This window comes from Saccopteryx leptura, chromosome 3, assembly GCF_036850995.1.
Source record: "Saccopteryx leptura isolate mSacLep1 chromosome 3, mSacLep1_pri_phased_curated, whole genome shotgun sequence".
NCBI classification, from domain to species: Eukaryota; Metazoa; Chordata; class Mammalia; order Chiroptera; family Emballonuridae; genus Saccopteryx; species Saccopteryx leptura.
The window spans coordinates 240446303-240464073 of record NC_089505.1 but is presented as its reverse complement, the minus strand read 5'-3'; the positions used below and the strand labels follow the sequence as shown (position 1 = coordinate 240464073).

General features: G+C 39.3%; 1 pseudogene; it reads left to right on the top strand.

The window, feature by feature from the left end:
• LOC136398452 (antigen-presenting glycoprotein CD1d-like) overlaps positions 1-8136 on the top strand; it is a 44372-nt pseudogene extending 36236 nt beyond the window's left edge.
• The last annotated feature ends 9635 nt before the right edge of the window (positions 8137-17771 follow it).

Below are 17771 nucleotides of genomic sequence, written 5' to 3'. Positions count from 1 at the left end.
ACATTTGTATGTCAGCATAGTTTAGTAAATTGTGTTCAAACAGTAAGTAAGTGTATAAGGTGTCTACCCTTTGCCAATTGATCTTTTTTTGTGTGATGGGGTGTGCATTTAAGGTTCAGGATGTTCCCTGAACTTGATTTTCCTCTCCACTTTCTTGTTTCTATCCACAGCATGTGCACAAGCCTCAAATTCATCCAGGGGCCTACAGAAGCTGAAGTTGGTCATTTCTGGTCTTTTTTGAGCATGCGTGCAGCCTTGCACATGTGTGCATCCTTCTGAGCTATTAGGGATGTATGGTAGATTATCATGTTTCACTATGTTGACCTTTTTTAAAATTTATTTAGTGAGAGGAGAGGAGGCAGAGACAGACTCCTGCATGCACCCCAACCGGGACCCACCCAGCAAGTCCACTAGGCAGTGGTTCCCAATCTTTTTTGGGCCACGGACTGGTTTAATGTCAGAAAATATTTTCCCGGACCGGCCTTTCGGGTGGGACAGATAAATGTATCACATGACCAAGACAAGTATCAAGAGTGAGTCTTAGACGGATGTAACAGAGAGTATCTGGTCATTTTAAAAAAATAAAACATTGTTCAGCCTTAAATATAAATATAACAGAAATAACGCAAGTTATTTATTTTTTCTCTGCGGATGGGTACCAAATGGCCCATGGACCGGTACTGGTCCGCAGCCTGGGTTTTGGGGACCACTGCACTAAGGGATGATGCTCTGTCCACCTAGGGCCCTTGCTCCATGGCAACCAGAGAAATTTTTTAGCACCCGAGGCAGAGGCCAAGGAACTAACCTCAGTGCCCAGGGCCAACTAGCTCTAATCAAGCCGTGGCTAAAAGAGTGAAGAAGAGAGAGAAAGAGAGAGAGAGAGAGATAAGTGAGGAGATGAGGAGTAGAGAAGTAGATGAGTGTTTCTCCTGTGTGCCCTGACCGAGAATCAAATCCAGGACATCCATATGCCAGGAACACTCTACCACTGAGCAAACTGGCCAAAGCCCACTATGTTCATCTTATTCACAGCACCTCCCTCTAAATTTTCTTGCTAGTCTGCAGGTACCTTGCTTCCACCATCCAGTGTTACACCCTCAGGCAAGTTGTGAAGTTAACCTTTTCTGTGTGTGTGCCTTTGATTTTGCTATTGTTATTGACAATATCACCCCTGACCTTGTGTTTTTTCCTACTCCCTTCTAAATCAAATTAGCCACCTCCAGCAAGAAAGCTTCCATTTTTCGTGGCTCTCCCTGCCCTGCTAGTACTGCACTGAGAGTTCTGGGCATGGGGAGGAGTAAGAGCAGCCCTGACTAGAACCACACTGTGCTTATCCAGGTTCAGTAGTTTTTCTAGAATAAGTCTTCTCAATTAGTAATATGCCTTAAAGCCATTTCTAGAGTCTTAAATATGGTTGTCTTTAAAAAGAATTGTTCAGTGTCATTACTGTTTTGGGAGAGAGAATGTGCTAAGCTCCTCACTTCAATGGTCTGAAAGTTCCCCATACTGAAGAAAGCAGGTGGTCAGATTTGTGGCAGCACCATTTGTCTGCATGGTGCTTTAGGAACACTCCCACTAATGTAAGGCCTTAGTGTCATGCACAGAACTAAAAACTTTAACAAAGGCCTAGCTGGATGTTTAAAAAGGCCCTGGGGCCTGTTGGGTGGTGGTGTAACAAAGTGAAGTACTCAAGCTTGTTTTAGCTCCCATCTGGGTAACACAGTGGCAGTAAGGAATAAAGATACCATGTTACCCAGAAGTAATTGAAGAGGCTGATATTCTGAAAATGTTGGGTGGCTAGCACATAGAACAGTGATGGGCAATCTTTTGAGCTTGGTGTGCCAAAATTCGCCAAAAAATCAAGCATAACTCGGGTGCTGTGTCATTTCAAGAAAAACAGCCTAACCAGAAGTCCCAGAACTAGACGCTCTGTGCTGGAGTTCTGTTGTTTTGGCCTACAGACCTCCGGCACAGAGTGTCTACACTACAACAAATGTTTTATTCATGGCTACTGCACCTGGCCATGCATGAGCCAGGATGAAATGTCCTTCTCTGCATGCGGCCCCATACTTCTCTGGTATGCAGCCGCATGCGGCCATGTGTCATCAAAAATGGCAACACGTCATAGGTTCGCCATCACGGACATAAAACCTGGTACTTCAGTGAACTGATTAGTAATGAGATCATACACATCATTCCTCAGTTGAGATTTGCATATGCTGAAGGCTACCTTGAGTGAACTATGTCCTTAACAAATAACCAGCCTCCTGAATATGTTATTTAGATATAAATATGATATAAGGTTTACTAGAGTATACTGTGGAATTCAGTGCTAATTATACCCTAAAATACCTTTTGTCCATTTCTCTCAAAGAAAAAATATACTTAACACAGAGCAGATTTTAATGATGTGGAGAAATTTTGTGTTATGAATTGTTGTGTTTTTCTAGTTCCTCAGATGGGATATACTCCCTGTATTTACTGGGTCTTAGTATATACTAAGCTCCCTTTTTCAGGTTAACTCTTAATCTTCTCTCAGAATGCAGATTTACCATCTCTGGGAATCCCCTTTGATATTCTTGACTTGGTCCATTCCTCCTATCATTTGTTATTATGTCACTGTATGCTTGGAAAATGTCTGGCACAGAGTAAGTGCTCAATATTTAATAAAAAAATTATTTAAGAGACTTGAACATTTTCTAAGACACAAATAATAATATTGATTAGATTCAACTTAAAAATGTAATTTGAAAGAGAAGGACAGATTTACAGAGGTCTACACTGCTTCCTAGGGCACCACGTGTTCATCAGATCCAGTGCAGCCCATAGCACCTCCTTGCAACACCCGGATGTCAGAGTCACCAAATACATCCAGCTGGGGCCTCAATTTGAACATGACCCAAACTAACTACACATTTCAATGCACTTCTTTCTCAAGCTGTGTTGTCTGTCTTTGTAAATGACACCATTTTACCTCCTTCTGATTATGCTTTGCTTGACTAATCCTACTTACCAACATGCTTTGTTATTTCTACTCTGCAGCCTCACTGCTACTGCCTTTGTTCAAGTCACTAAAGTCATCTATCTGCCTTGTAGCTTTCATCACTGTCTGATCGCAAATCTCAATATGAATTAGAAAACATTTATATCAATAAATGCTATTTTGATCACTCTCATATGTAAAGTCCTTCACTTGGTTGAAAAACAAGACAACCTTTCAATATAGGTCCTGTAATCAGGGTCTTCTCCTGTTTTGTCTCTCTTTTTTTATTTTTCTTTGGTCCTTAAGCTCAATATTTACTTTTCTCATGTCATTATATATATACATTTTCCAATTTCTAGTATGTTTTGCTACATGGTAAGGCAGATAATTCTTTCATTACTTTATAGCAATAATTACTTTTTAGCAGCAGTGTATGAGATTTTTTTTATTCTCTGCATCCTCTCCAAAATTTGTTATTTCTTGTCTTGTTGATAACAGCCATTCTAACAGGTGTGAGGTGGTAGTTCTATGGTTTGATTTGCATTTCTCTTGTAGCTAGTGAAGTTGAGCATCTTTTTATGTATCTGTTGGCCATTTGTATGTCTTCTTGAGAAAGTGTCTTTTCAGGTGTTCTGCCCATTTTTAAATTTGGACGTTTTTTTTCTTGTTATGTTATTAAGATCTATGAGTTCTTTGTATATTTACGTATTAGTCCCCTATAAGAGATTTTGTTTTCACATATTTTCCAAAATTTTTTTGTTGTTCTTTTGTTTTGTTCATGATTGTTTTTGCTGTGCAGAAAACTTTCAGTTTGATGTAGCTCATTTATTTATAAAAATAAATTTATATTAGTATTTATTGCATTATTCAGCTTAATGTTTGGTTTTAACCAAATCATTAGTTTCATAAGAAAGTTATGTGGCATATTTTTTGAGTGTTTGAGTATTCAAATATAAATTTATTTGGCCCTCACAAGAGAATGATAATCTGCCTAAATAAATGTTTATGATTATCTCATTACCTTAGAATTATTACATAATCCCCATAATATTGAAGAAGGATCTGAAGTTAGTGTCTTACAGTCAGAAAAAATGGATTAGACTGAGTATAAACTTTTCTCAATGACTCTGAACACAATTCTGTGAGTCTTTTATATTATACATGCAGAGGTTTTAGAGTGGATATTTTGTTTTTTGTTAAGAACTTCTGTCTGACATCTTAGTGTCTGACATATCTTTTGGCAATTGACTTTGTCCGTGAAAACCAAAGGGGTAGTATTTAGAGTGCCTGCTTGCTGCCATAGCAAGAAATGATGAACAAAAAGAAACTGAACACAATAATTAATTTTTCTTTGAACACTCCAGTCCCTGGAGTCACGCGCCTGCCTCCAATAAAACTCTTCTCTAATTAGACACTGAGGGGACTCCAGTGCTCCCAGTACATGGACTGTGAGGGGAAGGCTGCATGACTGCTCCTCATACCCAGGGGATCTGGAGACACACTCAACTCATTTAGGGTAGAGTGGGAGCCTAAGCCCCTGTGCATCCCCGATAGATTCACTTATGCAACATAAATGAAAATCTGTCTACTGACCAGCTCACCACTTCTGGGTCAAGCATACTTATGAAAACTTCTATCAATGACAGTTGATCTGACAGAACTGAACAAAAGACTACTTTCCTCAAATTACCTGATAATCTGTACTGCTACTCTTTTTCCTTTCTCACTGTGGATTATGGAGATTAGTTTGTGGATTATACAGCTAGATTCAAAGTGCCTACTCTCTTCTGATAATAATTTTAGTAAAAGAGGATATAAAGGTAAGGTAGTCTGAGGGGACGAGGGAACAGGTAAGGCAATGAGAAGAGTGACAGTAGACTCTAAAGAAAAATTAATGGATAAGTAGAAAAAATGCATAAATGACTAGGAAGACAGAAGAAGAAGCTGATCAGAGGAGGAGACCACACAGAGATCAGCAGTGGGGACACTGCTGAAAAGGCCACAGGGCACTACTGAGGACCTTCTGTTACTTCTTTTTGTAGAAAACAATATTGAGTATCCAAGCGTGGGCCTGCGTTCTCCAATACATTTTCTAGACAGACCACCAATCACATACTTTGTTATATAACCAGGAACCCCATTGTATTTGTTGGGGCAGTGGGGAGATAAGAAGACAGACAAGAACAAGAAGCAAATATACAAGCCTGATAGTGCAAGAGCTGGAAGGGAAATGAGAGACCCTGTAGGAGGCTTCTGGCTGAGAGAGACAGTCAGGTTTTTCTGACAGGGAACTGAGCAGAAGAGGAAGTTGATTTGTTTGTGTGGCAAAGTAAGTGACAGAAGAATTCAAAAGAGTTTGGAGGGGAAGCTGATATCTGAATCTACAGGCACTATCTGGCTGAGGCATCCTTACCTGCCAGAACTTCAGTGCTGCTGCTTCTGCCCCTGCTCTTCAAGGGGATTCTCTGCCATGAGCCAAACACAGTAGGAAAGAAAACCCAGGTGGAAAGATACCTGTGGTTGGGCAAAGCATAAAGCTCCTACTGGGCACCCTTGGCATCTGCATGCCAAGTAACTGCCAGGCAACATTCTTGACCTCAGTCTGGTTTCTCTTTCCTATTTGGGGGATAAGAAGCTATATCAGGGAAAAGGAGATATAAGAGTATGCGCTAACTTTATTACTAATCCCAATTTTATTCCCTACATGGACCCCTTGTCTACCCTTCTTTCACCCTCTCTCAATGGTCACTTCTCTGTCTTTCTGCTACCAAAACAGCACTTTATCATCCAGCGAAAGTAGACCTCCCCTCCTTTCACAAGCTTCAGATCTCGTCCTTTGTCAACCAGAGCTGGCAGCACACGGAAGGCTCAGGCTGGCTGGGCGGGCTGCAGACTCATCACTGGGACCATGTGTCAAGCACTGTCTGCTTTTTGTGATTCCTCTTTACTTTCAGTAAGGAAGAGTTAAGAACATCCAGGTGTTACTGCAGTTGTACATTGATAGTCTCCCCCACTAACTGCAGGCATTTTCCAGTCAGTTTCAGTTTAAATATAACTTTGCTTTTCGAAGCTATTTGCCTGAAGCTCCAATCAGGGAAGGTGATATATGGGCTCTATTATTTAATCTTCCCAACTTTGTGTTCGATCCCCCTTGTCTCATTCCTTCTTAGTTTTACCTTTCACCGCTATTCCCACTCTACACTCACCCCACCACATACAAAGAAGGACCTACATGTACATAGCTCTTAACAATCCTGAATATACCCTTGTAAAGCCAGAAGCCATGGCCAGGACCACTATCACAGCCGCCACCAGTCCCATGCAAGTTCGCATTGGATTCGGACAGTCGGTAAAGAAACAGCGGAGCCAAAAACTGATGGGCCATAGTCTTTAATTCTAGCTGCACCCGGCGGGCAAGTAAAAATACACACTGGGCTCCAAAACCCAATCACACTCAGTGCTCACAAAGCCACTGACTTATTCGAGTTTCCTAGAATCAAAGGTTTCTAGCTCACCAGACTTATTCACCTCTGTTCCCCATCTCCTTCCTTATCCCAGATACAAACTCTACACAAACTGGCATCTCACTCAGCACTCCGCCATCTTGGCTGCTTCTCCTGGCCTACTCCACGTGGCCTCCTTCTGCTGCTGGCTCTACTCTCTCCTCTAAAAATCTCAGGAACCAAGAGGGCAAACTCCCATTTTGCCCCCACTTTATACTGTAGCTTCACAACCTCTAATCCAATATACAAAGTAGGGAAGTCTAATACAAAGTCACATCTCTGAGGCATGATTGGAATTTACCACCCCACATCAAAAGGATGGGAAAGGCTTAATCCCAAAACCAAGCCCCAGGCTACAAGGATTCTGCTTGCCTTTAGCCCACCCCAACACACATTAATATCACCTGGGCGACGGCCTCACGTGGGCAGCGCTATTTTTAACAAAGTGAGTATAATATATTTTATCCGCCCAACAACCCTCGTAATCTGGCTTCTTAGAATATTTGTCACCTTTTGTTTTCTTCTTCATTATTGGACACAAACTCAACCTCTCCCAAGCAGGATCTGCCCTCATTTCTCCCTGGCCTAAGTGTTCACATGACCTGAGTAGTTCCTAACCACTCCCATGTGAGCTCTTCCTGACTAGTCTGCTATCTTTCCAACAATCTTCTCATTTGGCCCCTTTAAATTTTAACTTTTTAAAATTATCTTTACTTTTTCTTCTCACAGATTTCCTCCCCCTTTTTTGTACAAACTCTAGTCTTCCACGTAATTCACCAAAAAATGTTTCTTCCTTTGAATTCCTTTACTTTCTAGATGTTGTGTTTCCACCCTACAATTCCTTTCATATTAACTCTCTCTTTCTGGCCCATCCCCAGAACCCTTTAAGATCCACGTATCTGGTGGCTGTAGAATGCATTCCGGGAAGGCCCCAGAGAATTTTTCAAGAATCAGATTTCTTAAGTTTCCAAGAAAATTCCTGGAAGCCATCTCCAGGAGCTGGGAGTCAGGCTCAGAATGTCTGTAAGATGCTTAATCACTACCGCATTGTTAAAGCAGTTGTGCAGGGTCTTTTCAGTGACACATGCCTTTGATTCCTGTCATTCCTCCTGCAAGGAGAGAAGTCAGACCTGGAAAAACAAGGTGAGCCCAACCTCCTCTCACCTCACAGCCTCACTGCTTAACTCTTGTATTTGAATTTTTACTCGTTGTCATTCCTTTGCAACACAGAATAAGAGGTTAGAAGGTGAATGTGGGTTCAAGAGAGTTTCTAAGACAAGCGAAAGAAGGGATTAATCAAACTGCTAAGGTATTTGAGCCACAGAACTCAGATTGAGATGCTGTCCTAAAATTTACTTCTCATTTTTTTCCAGTGAAGCCACAGGCTTGGGTGACCAAAGGCTCCAGTCCTGGTCCTGGCCGTCTGCTGCTGGTGTGCCACATCTCTGGCTTTCATCCAAAACCTGTGTGGGTGATGTGGACGAGGGGTGAAAAGGAGCATCCAGGAACTCATCAAGGTGAAGTTCTGCCCCATGCTGACAGGACGTGGTATCTTCAAGTAACCCTGGATATGGCAGCTGGACAGGCAGCTGGCCTGTACTGCCGAGTGAAACACAGCAGCCGGGAAACAATGATATAATCAACCACTAGGGTGAGAAAGAACAAGGGCCACATTGGGAAATGATAGTTTTTCCCATAGTTCCAGTGCTAATGAATGAGAAGCTAGAGAATAGATAGGACTGCTGTGCATCAGAGGATAAAAGTGAGACAATACAAATCATAAAGAAAGGTAAAGATTCATAGCAATTCAATTTCAAGAAAAGAGAGAAAGAGGATTAGAGGTACTAAAGAAAAATAAAGGAAAAAGCAAATGATTTGGTAACAGAGAGAGGAGGGGATGAGATCAGACACATAGATTCAGGAAGAATTGAAATGAATACTCTAAAAAATACAGATGGAAACTCTTAGAAGGTCCCAACACTGTGAAATGAGAAGCATTAACTGAGATGAGATACAGTGTATTTCATAGATTGACATTATTCTGTTCTCAATGAAATGGATACCCCATTCCCCTGATATTGGCTATAACCAGAGGTAGATTAAGGTCAGTTGGGGCACTGAGCACAGAAGAGAATATTGGGCCCCTTAAAAAAAGAGTGACAGGGGAAATAAAAATACATGTTAAACATATTTTTAAGTAAATAAAAAATAATACATACTATTAATGTTAAAATTGCACATATGAAACAAAACTGGGTGTCATTGGAAAAATCTGTAAAGTTGGGGTTTTGCGGGTCTACTCAGAAGTCGGGGCCCAGGGCATGTGCCTGGTGCCCTCGCCGATAAATCTGCCTCTGGCTCTAACATTTGCCCTAGTTATGCTGGTTGTGGTGGGCTCATGGTTTAAACAGTACCAGTGAGACTTTTCTTGTACTGTTTTATCAACTATTCATCCACTTATTTTTTTTTATCTATTGTATATTGTCTTTGAGATCAAAATCCTCTTCTCCTACAGCTCATATCAGAATGTCTGCTCTCTCCTGCCCCCAACCATGACTCTTCAAAAAAAGGCTACATCCAGAAACCTAGGAGTTCAGGAAACCACTTCTTCCTTGCACAGAATTGATGGATGAAAAACATATTGTTGAAGAAATTGAAAATGAGCCTGAATCAACTCTGATGATATTTCTTTTACCTTATACATAAAACTCTGGTCTGCTTCTTATTAGACATGGTTCATACCAACAAAGAATGATTTCATTAAAATAACTTGTTCTGACAGAGACTCTGACTCATTTGAAAACCTCTATACTATCTTCCCCATATTCTGACAATCTTTTTTCTGCTTAGGCCACTTGTTTATTGATCTTTCAAATTCTAGTTCAGACACCGATGTCTGAATCTTCCCTGGAAGTTTCTTTGAACAGTTCAATTGAAATCTCACAGATAGTACCAGATGATCTCATATGTGGAACCTAATGAACAAAGTAACTAACAAAATAAAAACAGACTTATATATACAAAGAACAGGCTAGTAGCTTTCAGAGGGCAGCAAGTTGAGGGGCTGGTAAAAAAAGGTAAAGGGATTAGGTAAGAGTAAAACTCACATAGACACAAAAACAGTATTTTGATTATCAGAGGATAGACTGAAAGGAGGGTGGGGGAAACAGAATGGGATAAAGGCAGATAAATAATGATGAAAGGAGATCTGATGTAGGATGGAGAACACACAATATAGTACACAGATGATGTATATTTGGAATCTATATAACTTTTGAACCAATGTCACCCCAGTACACTGAATAAAAAGTAAATAAAAAAGATTCTAAATGGCAACAGAGTAGGTGGATATTCCCAGTGCTACCTCCTAGGACCAAATTGGAATTACAAACAAATTTAAGAACAATCATCTTGATAAATCGTGTTTGGACTAAATGAGGAGGAGTCTATAACCAAAAAGTCACAAAAGCTAAATCAAAACTGGAAGAAGGCCAGAGACCCCAAAAAGTTTGCCCAGCTCCCAAGAACAAGCAGGGCAGGGGATCCACAGGGATTCTCACTGCAGGGAGGTTTTCCCTGAGAAGGGAGGGTTCTGATTCCCAGGCCTGGCACCCCAACCTAGAGCCCCAGGGCCTAGAAGAGTTGTCTACATAGCATAATGCTAAGGTTTCTGTCTGCAAGAAAGAGACACAGCTCTCAAAGACACAGGCCTTGTTTTAAAAGGCCAGTGCAGAAAATCTTGTTCACAGTCACTTATCCAAGGACTCTGGTAGAGGGAGGGCTGAGAGGACCATTGTGACGTGAGGAGAGTGTGAAGTTGGTGGCCCAAGGAGAGACACCATGGTGGATGACCACCAGAACCCCTGTGCTGAGTCATTCTCCAATACTGCAGTCACCATCTTTATTGGGTGGACCAGTCTCCCTCTGTGCAGCATCAGCCTGGGGAAAAGTAAATTCCCCACACTTGGGAATCCCTTCTGCCTCACCCATAGAGACTGGACCACTCTGAAAAATCAGCCAGGAAGCAGACAGCATACCAGTGACTCAGTTTTCTGATATTGAGGTCAGAGTTTTTCCCCACACTCTCCTGAGTCTATGTCTGGTGTTTCTGCCTCATGGGAGCTTCAGTAGAAACTATCCAGGCTGTGGGCAGACCAAATCTCTGAGTCTCCAAATCTCTCTATGTCTTTCTTCTTGAGACCTGGGGCTCCCAAGCTGAAAGAACTTCTTCAGAAGGGAGTATCAGCCCCACCCAATTTAAACCTGCTGTCACCTCACTGGGGAGAAATAGAATTGGAATATTCAGCAGTGTCAGAAGGACTAGGCTCTGGAGTAGGGTCTACTTTTCCCATACTGAATTCCTGACCAAGAAATCCCTGAAGTAGGGAGGCTCAGTAACATTGTCATATAAACCTCAATTGCCCTAAGTGACCAAACTACAACATGTAAAGGATGTTGGTAGGGTGAGGCCAGTCTTAGCCCATACTGCATTCTTACTACAGAAGACTCTGTGGGAAGACCAGGCAGCTGCAAGAAGAAGTAGAACAACTGAAAACTGGAGACAAACCTTACAGAGATTGGGCCATTTTATGAAGCTGTTGTCAGCTCCAAGCAGGAGGAAGCTAATCTTTATAAACAGGTTGGCCCTTCCCATACTATCCAGGAACAGAAAACACAAATACAAACAATGAACAGAGCATAGCTCCAGACAGGTAGCCTGCAGCAGGTTATGAACAATGGCTAACATCAACCCTGTCACAAGGACCCAGAACCAACACAATTGGTAGTGGGTGGCAGACCATACCAATGCTAGACTTAGCTAGCTACAGAAGTGACTCACCCTAAGAAGGAGTCCTACAGGCACTGAACACTGTGGAGAATAAATACACTTGACAAGACAGATATTGCACAGCATCAAATTGCATTATCAAAGTTGATGTGTAGAGCCAGCCAACTTGAAGTGATAACCCCACCTATGAAAGAGCCAACTGTATTCAAGACTCACATACAACATGAGGGTAAATATAACCCTCAAGAAGCATTCCTAGAGCAGGGAAAACAGGTGGCCTGGAGGTTAGTACCACTGAGCTCATCCTCTTCATAAGGATGCCACAACAAATTTGAAAGTCAGAGTAGAGCTATTTAATACACAGACAAAATAGGAAGACAAAAAATATGACCCAAATGAATTAACAAGAAAAATCCTCAAAAAGAGAACTAAATGAAATGGAAGTAACCAAACTACCAGAAGCAAAGTTTTAAATAATGGTTATTAGGGTGCTCAAGGATCTTAGAATAAGAATGGATGATCGCAATGAGAATGTAAACAAAAAGAATCTAAGCATAAAAAAGGACACTGAAATCATAAAAAAGGACCAGTTTGGACACGAGAGTAATGGCAGCATGAGAGATATTCCTGATATCTCTCCTTGATGTTTCAATAAATTGAACAACTATAATATAGAAAAGAAACTCAGCTGAGCTTGCATGCATGCCTTAAATATCTGCATATTCAATTGACTAAAGGTGAAAAGTGTTGGAAAGTGGAATGAAAAATAAAATGCACTTGTGGTAAGCTTTGAATAGAAGCCCAGAGTGGCTAGATTCTTTTTTTTCTCTGAGAGGATTACAGCAAGGAAGAAATCTCAAGCTGTCTGGATTTGGTCTGCTAAGGATATGAAGAGAGAAGCCTGGTGTGACTTGGCCTCCTTCTGCTGGGATGAGCAGAGTGAGGGGCTGAAAGGGTGATACAAAACCAAAGCAGTGACAGATTGGGGGGTCATGACCAGTGTTCCCACAATCAGACCAGAACCGACAGTTGGCACAAAGATCAAGAAAAGCAAAGTGTGGCTCAGCTGCCTCCCATATCCTGCCTCCCTCACCTTGCAAGGTAAGGAGAGTGGCAGAGACAGACCCTATAGCTAACTCTCCAGAGGCACTCTCTCTCTTGAAGAACAGAAGTGCCCCACATCTGGTCCCCTGGTTTGTTGATGTGGGGAGGAGCACCTAGAAACCTGAGAATGCCATTGCTAAATCTGAAAAGCCATAGAGCCATAAATCTGTAAAGCCCTCACAACACTCAACACCCACAAATGGAACTGTAGCCCTGCCTACATCATTTTGACAGCAACATCTCAGCAGAGGTCAGCCCAGGAATTTTTGAGCTAAAACTTGTAATACAGTAACATCTACTGGAAGAAAACAGCAACCTCTCAAAACTGGAAGCATTTGTTTTTCTTTTTTCTCATTGGAACTTCATTTTATTTAATTTTTATATTTTATTATTTTTGTTAGGGTTTTGTTTGTTTATTATTTTCATTTTGGTTTAACCTCTTTTTGTGGTTTTTCATTTATACTTGTCACTATTTTTTTAATTTTTATATTTTTTTATCTCTTCAACTTTTATTTTCACTCTTTAGTTGTTTTTATTTTTGTTAGAGTTCTTAAAAATACCACTCTCAAATACTATCAAGGAAGAAGAAATCAAATACTATAGTTACACAAGACAGACAAGTAGTTCTGAAGAAAATTTAATATCTACAGAAAACAATTTCAATCACATGGAAATCTTGGAGTTTTGAATTCTTGGATCGAGAATTCAAAATTGAGGTTTTGAAAATATTCAATGAGATGTGAAAAACACTAATAGGCAATTTAATTAACAAAATAAGTACTTCACCAAGGAGATTGAAACTTTAAAAAAGAATCAAACAGAGGTGAAGAAATCAACACATGAATTAAAAAATGAAATAGCAAGTTTACCTAATAGAACTGGCCAGAGAAGAAGAGAATCAGTGGCATCAAAAACAGGAAACTAGAGATGTTACAGAGAAAGAAGGAAAGAGATTGAGGAATTAAAAATAAAAGATAGAGCTCAATAAGAATTGTGTGAATCTATCAGAAAGAGCAATATAAGAATAATGGATGTATCAGAAGAAGAAAGGCTGAAGGGAATGGAGAGCCTATTCAAATAAATAATTGATGAGAACTTTCCAAGCCTATAGAAAAAGTTAGAGCCTTCAATCCAAGAAGCAAAGAGAATGCCAAATTACATTAACCAAAATAGACGCTCTGCAAGGCATATCATAATAAAATGTTAAATATCAATAATATTCTCAAAGCAACTAGAAGAGAAAGGGACATAACATGTAAAAAAAAAGCCCATTAGGTTATCATCAAACTTCTCAGTGGAAAGTCTATAAGCCAGAAGAGAGTGGACCCAAATACTCAAAGTACAAAAAGAGAGGAATTACTAGCCGAGAATATTATATCCATCAAAGTTATCTATCAAATATATAGGAAAGATAAAAATTTTTGCAGACATCAAAAGCTGAAAGAATTTCAGAAAATCCCCACTGCTAGAAATATTCAAGGAGGTTATTCAACCAGATACAAATAAATGCTCCAACAAGGTCACAATAGAAATAAGGATAATCTGTGACAATAATAACAAAAAAGGGAAAGGATAAATATCTGCAGTAAATAAAAAGAACGGAATGCAGGAGCACTCATAAGACAAAGAACTCTTGTACCTAATGCTAAGCACCCACAAAAATATAAATAAATAAATAAATAAATAAATAAATAAATAAAAATAAATGTACTGAAGCACACAGCTTATAAAAAGAAGAAACAGAGGATAGAAGTCTGGAATACCACCAAACAAAAACAACTGATAGAAATACAAAATAGAAGAACCAAAGGAGACACAAAACAACCAGAAAACAAAACATAAAATGACTACTGGATATCCTCAAGTGTCAATTATTACCCTAAATGTAAATAAACTGAAATCACTAATAAAGAAGGATAAATAACAGATTGATTCAAAATGAAAAACCCAACCTTATACTACCTTCAAGAGACACATTTAAACTGCAAGGACAAAAGTAGACTCAACGTGAAAAGTTAGAAAATGACTTTCCAAGAAAATAGTACCCAAGAAAAAGCAGGTAGAGCCATATCATATCTGATAATGCTGACTTCAAGACAACTAAAGTAACAAAAGACATAGATGAACATTTAATAATGATAAAGGGGACACTATAACAAGAGAACATAACAATTCTTAATATACATTCACCAAACCAGGGAACACCAAAATATATGACATCTATTAACTGATCTAAAAATAGAAACAGACTAAAACACAATCATACTTGGAGTTCTCAACACACCATTGATGGCTTTAGATAGATCATTCAAATTATCAATAAATAACTATTGGTCTTAAATGACACATTAAACCAAATGGAAATAATACACATTTATAGGACATTTCATCCCAGATCATCAGATTGTACATTCTTTTCCAGTGTGCATAGAACATGCTCAAGGATAGACTATATGTGGGGCCACAAAACTAACATCAACAAATTCAGAAATATTAAAATTATATCAAGCATATTTTCTGACCATAAGGCTTTGAAATTAAAATTGAACTGTAAAAAAAAAAAGTAAAAACACCCACACAAATGTGGAAATTAAACAACATACTTCTAAAAAAAAATTGACTGGGTCAAATAAGAAATAAATACAAAGACTGACCAGTGGTGGCAGAATGGATAAAGCATTGACCTGGAATACTGAGGTCACTGGTTCAAAACCCTGGGCTTGCCTGGGTGCCTGGTAAAGGCATATATGGGAGTTGATGCTTCCTGCCCCTCTCTCCCTTCTCTCTCTCTCTCTCTCGTGTGCTTTCTTTCTCTCCTCCCTCTAAAATGAATAAATAAAATATTAAATAAAATTAAAAAAAATAAAATAAAAGATCAATACATATATACAAAAAAATGAGAATAACAACACAATATATCAAAATTTCTGGGATTCAACGAAAGCAGTAATAAGAGGGAAGTTTATATCATTATAGGCTTGTATCAAGAAACAAGAGAGCCTGACCAGTGGTGGCGCAGAGGATAGAGTGTCGAACTGGGATGCAGAGGACCCAGTTTCGAGACTCTGAGGTCACCAACTTGACTCTGAGGTCACCAACTTGATCGTGAGCAAAGCTCACCAGCTTGGACCCAAGGTCACTGGCTCAAGCAAGGGGTTGCTTGGTCTGCTGAAGGCCCACGGTCAAGGCACATATGAGAAAGCAATAAATGAACAACTAAGGTGTCACAACAAAAAACTGATGATTCATGCTTCTCATCTCTCTGCATTCCTATCTGTCTGTCCCTATCTATCCCTCTCTCTGACTCTCTCTCTGTCCCTGAAAAAAAAAGAAGAAAAAAAAGAAACAAGGGAGATACCAAATAAACAAGCTAACATTACGTCTTAAAGAACTAGAAAAAGAAGAACAAAAGCAACCCAAAATTAGCATAAAAAAGAAATAGTATCAATAAATATTAGAGCAGAATTAAATAAAATAGAGCATAAAAATAATTTTTAAAAATTAATACAACAAAGAGCTGTGTTTTTGAAAAGATCAATAAAATTGACAAATCCCTGGCTAGACTCACTAAGAGAAAGAGAAATAACTCATAGAAACAAAATCCAAAATGAAAAGAAGAGATTATTACAGACATAATAGGTATACAAAGGATCATAGAATATAGTGAAAGATTATATGTCATCAAAATCAGTAGTCTATAAGAAATGGATGTTACTAAACTATACAATCTTCCCAGAATGAGTCATAAAGAAGTGGAAAACCTAAATTTTTTAGAGACTCCTAAAGAGGAAGTAAATAGACTCAACTATCAAAAACCTCCACAAAAATAAAAGTCCAGTACCAGATGACTACACTAGTGAATTCTACCAAACATTTAAATGTGATTTGGTACCTATCCTTCTCAAAGTCTTTCAAAACATAGAAGAAGCAATACTCCCTAACGCATTATATGAAGCCAATATAATCTTGACACAAAAACTTGGCAAGGACAACAAAAAAAGAAAACTACAGACTAATATCTCTAATGAACACAGATGTAAAACTTCTTTTATTTTTTTTTTCATTTTTCTGAAGCTGGAAACAGGGAGAGACAGTCAGACAGACTCCCGCATGCGCCCGACTAGAATCCACCCGGCACGCCCACCAGGGGGCAACGCTCTGCCCACCAGGGGGCGATGCTCTGCCCATCCTGGGCATCGCCATGTTGCGACCAGAGCCACTCTAGCACCTGAGGCAGAGGCCACAGAGCCACCCCCAGCGCCCGGGCCATCTTTGCTCCAATGGAGCCTCAGCTGCGGGAGGGGAAGAGAGAGACAGAGAGGAAAGCGTGGCGGAGGGGTGGAGAAGCAAATGGGCGCTTCTCCTGTGTGCCCTGGCCGGGAATCTAACCTGGGTCCTCCGCACGCTAGGCCGACGCTCTACCGCTGAGCCAACCGGCCAGGGCAGATGTAAAACTTCTAAACAAAATATTAGCAAATCAAATACAACAATACATTAAATAAATAATGCACCAGGATCAAGTGGGATTCATTCCAGGAACATAGGGATAGGTCAACATAAGTAAATTGATTAACTTAATAATACTATATCAACAAAACATAAAGCAAAAATCATATGATCCTATCAGTAGATGCAGAAAAGGCATTTGATGAAATAAAGCATCCCTTTCTGTTTAAAACACTCAATAAAATGTGTACAGAAGAGAAGTACCTCAACCTAATAAAGGCCAAATATGACAAACCATCAGCTAATATTATAGTAAATGGTGAAAAACTGAAGGCCTTTTTTCTAAAATCAGGAACAAAACAAGGCTGCCCTCTCTCTCTCCATCCTCACTCAAAATAGTTTTGGAGGTTTGAACCAGAGCAATCAGGCAAGAGAGAGAAATAAAAAGCATCAATATTAGAAAACAAGTAAAGGCATCACTTTTTGCAAATACGTTATCCTGTATATAAAAAAAACAAAGATTTTACCAAAAAACTATTAGAAACAATAAACCAATACAGTAAGGTCAAAAGAAACGAAATGAATATACAAAAGCCTACGCCTTTCCTATACACAAACAATAAAACATTGAAAAATGAACTCAAAAAACAATTCTTTTTACAATTGCAACAACAAAAAATTAAAATATCTATGAATAAACTTAACAAAAGATGTGAAGGACCTATATACGAACACTACAAAGAATTATATAAAGAAATTGAAAAAGATAAAAAGAAATAAAAGAAATATTCCATATTCATGGATTGAAAGAATCAACATAGTTAAGATGGCCATACTATTCAAAGCAATATAGAAATTTAATACAATTTCCATCAAAATTCCAAAGTCTTTTAAAAAGAAATAGGACAGCCTGACTGGGCAGTGGCACAGTGGATAGAGAGTCAGA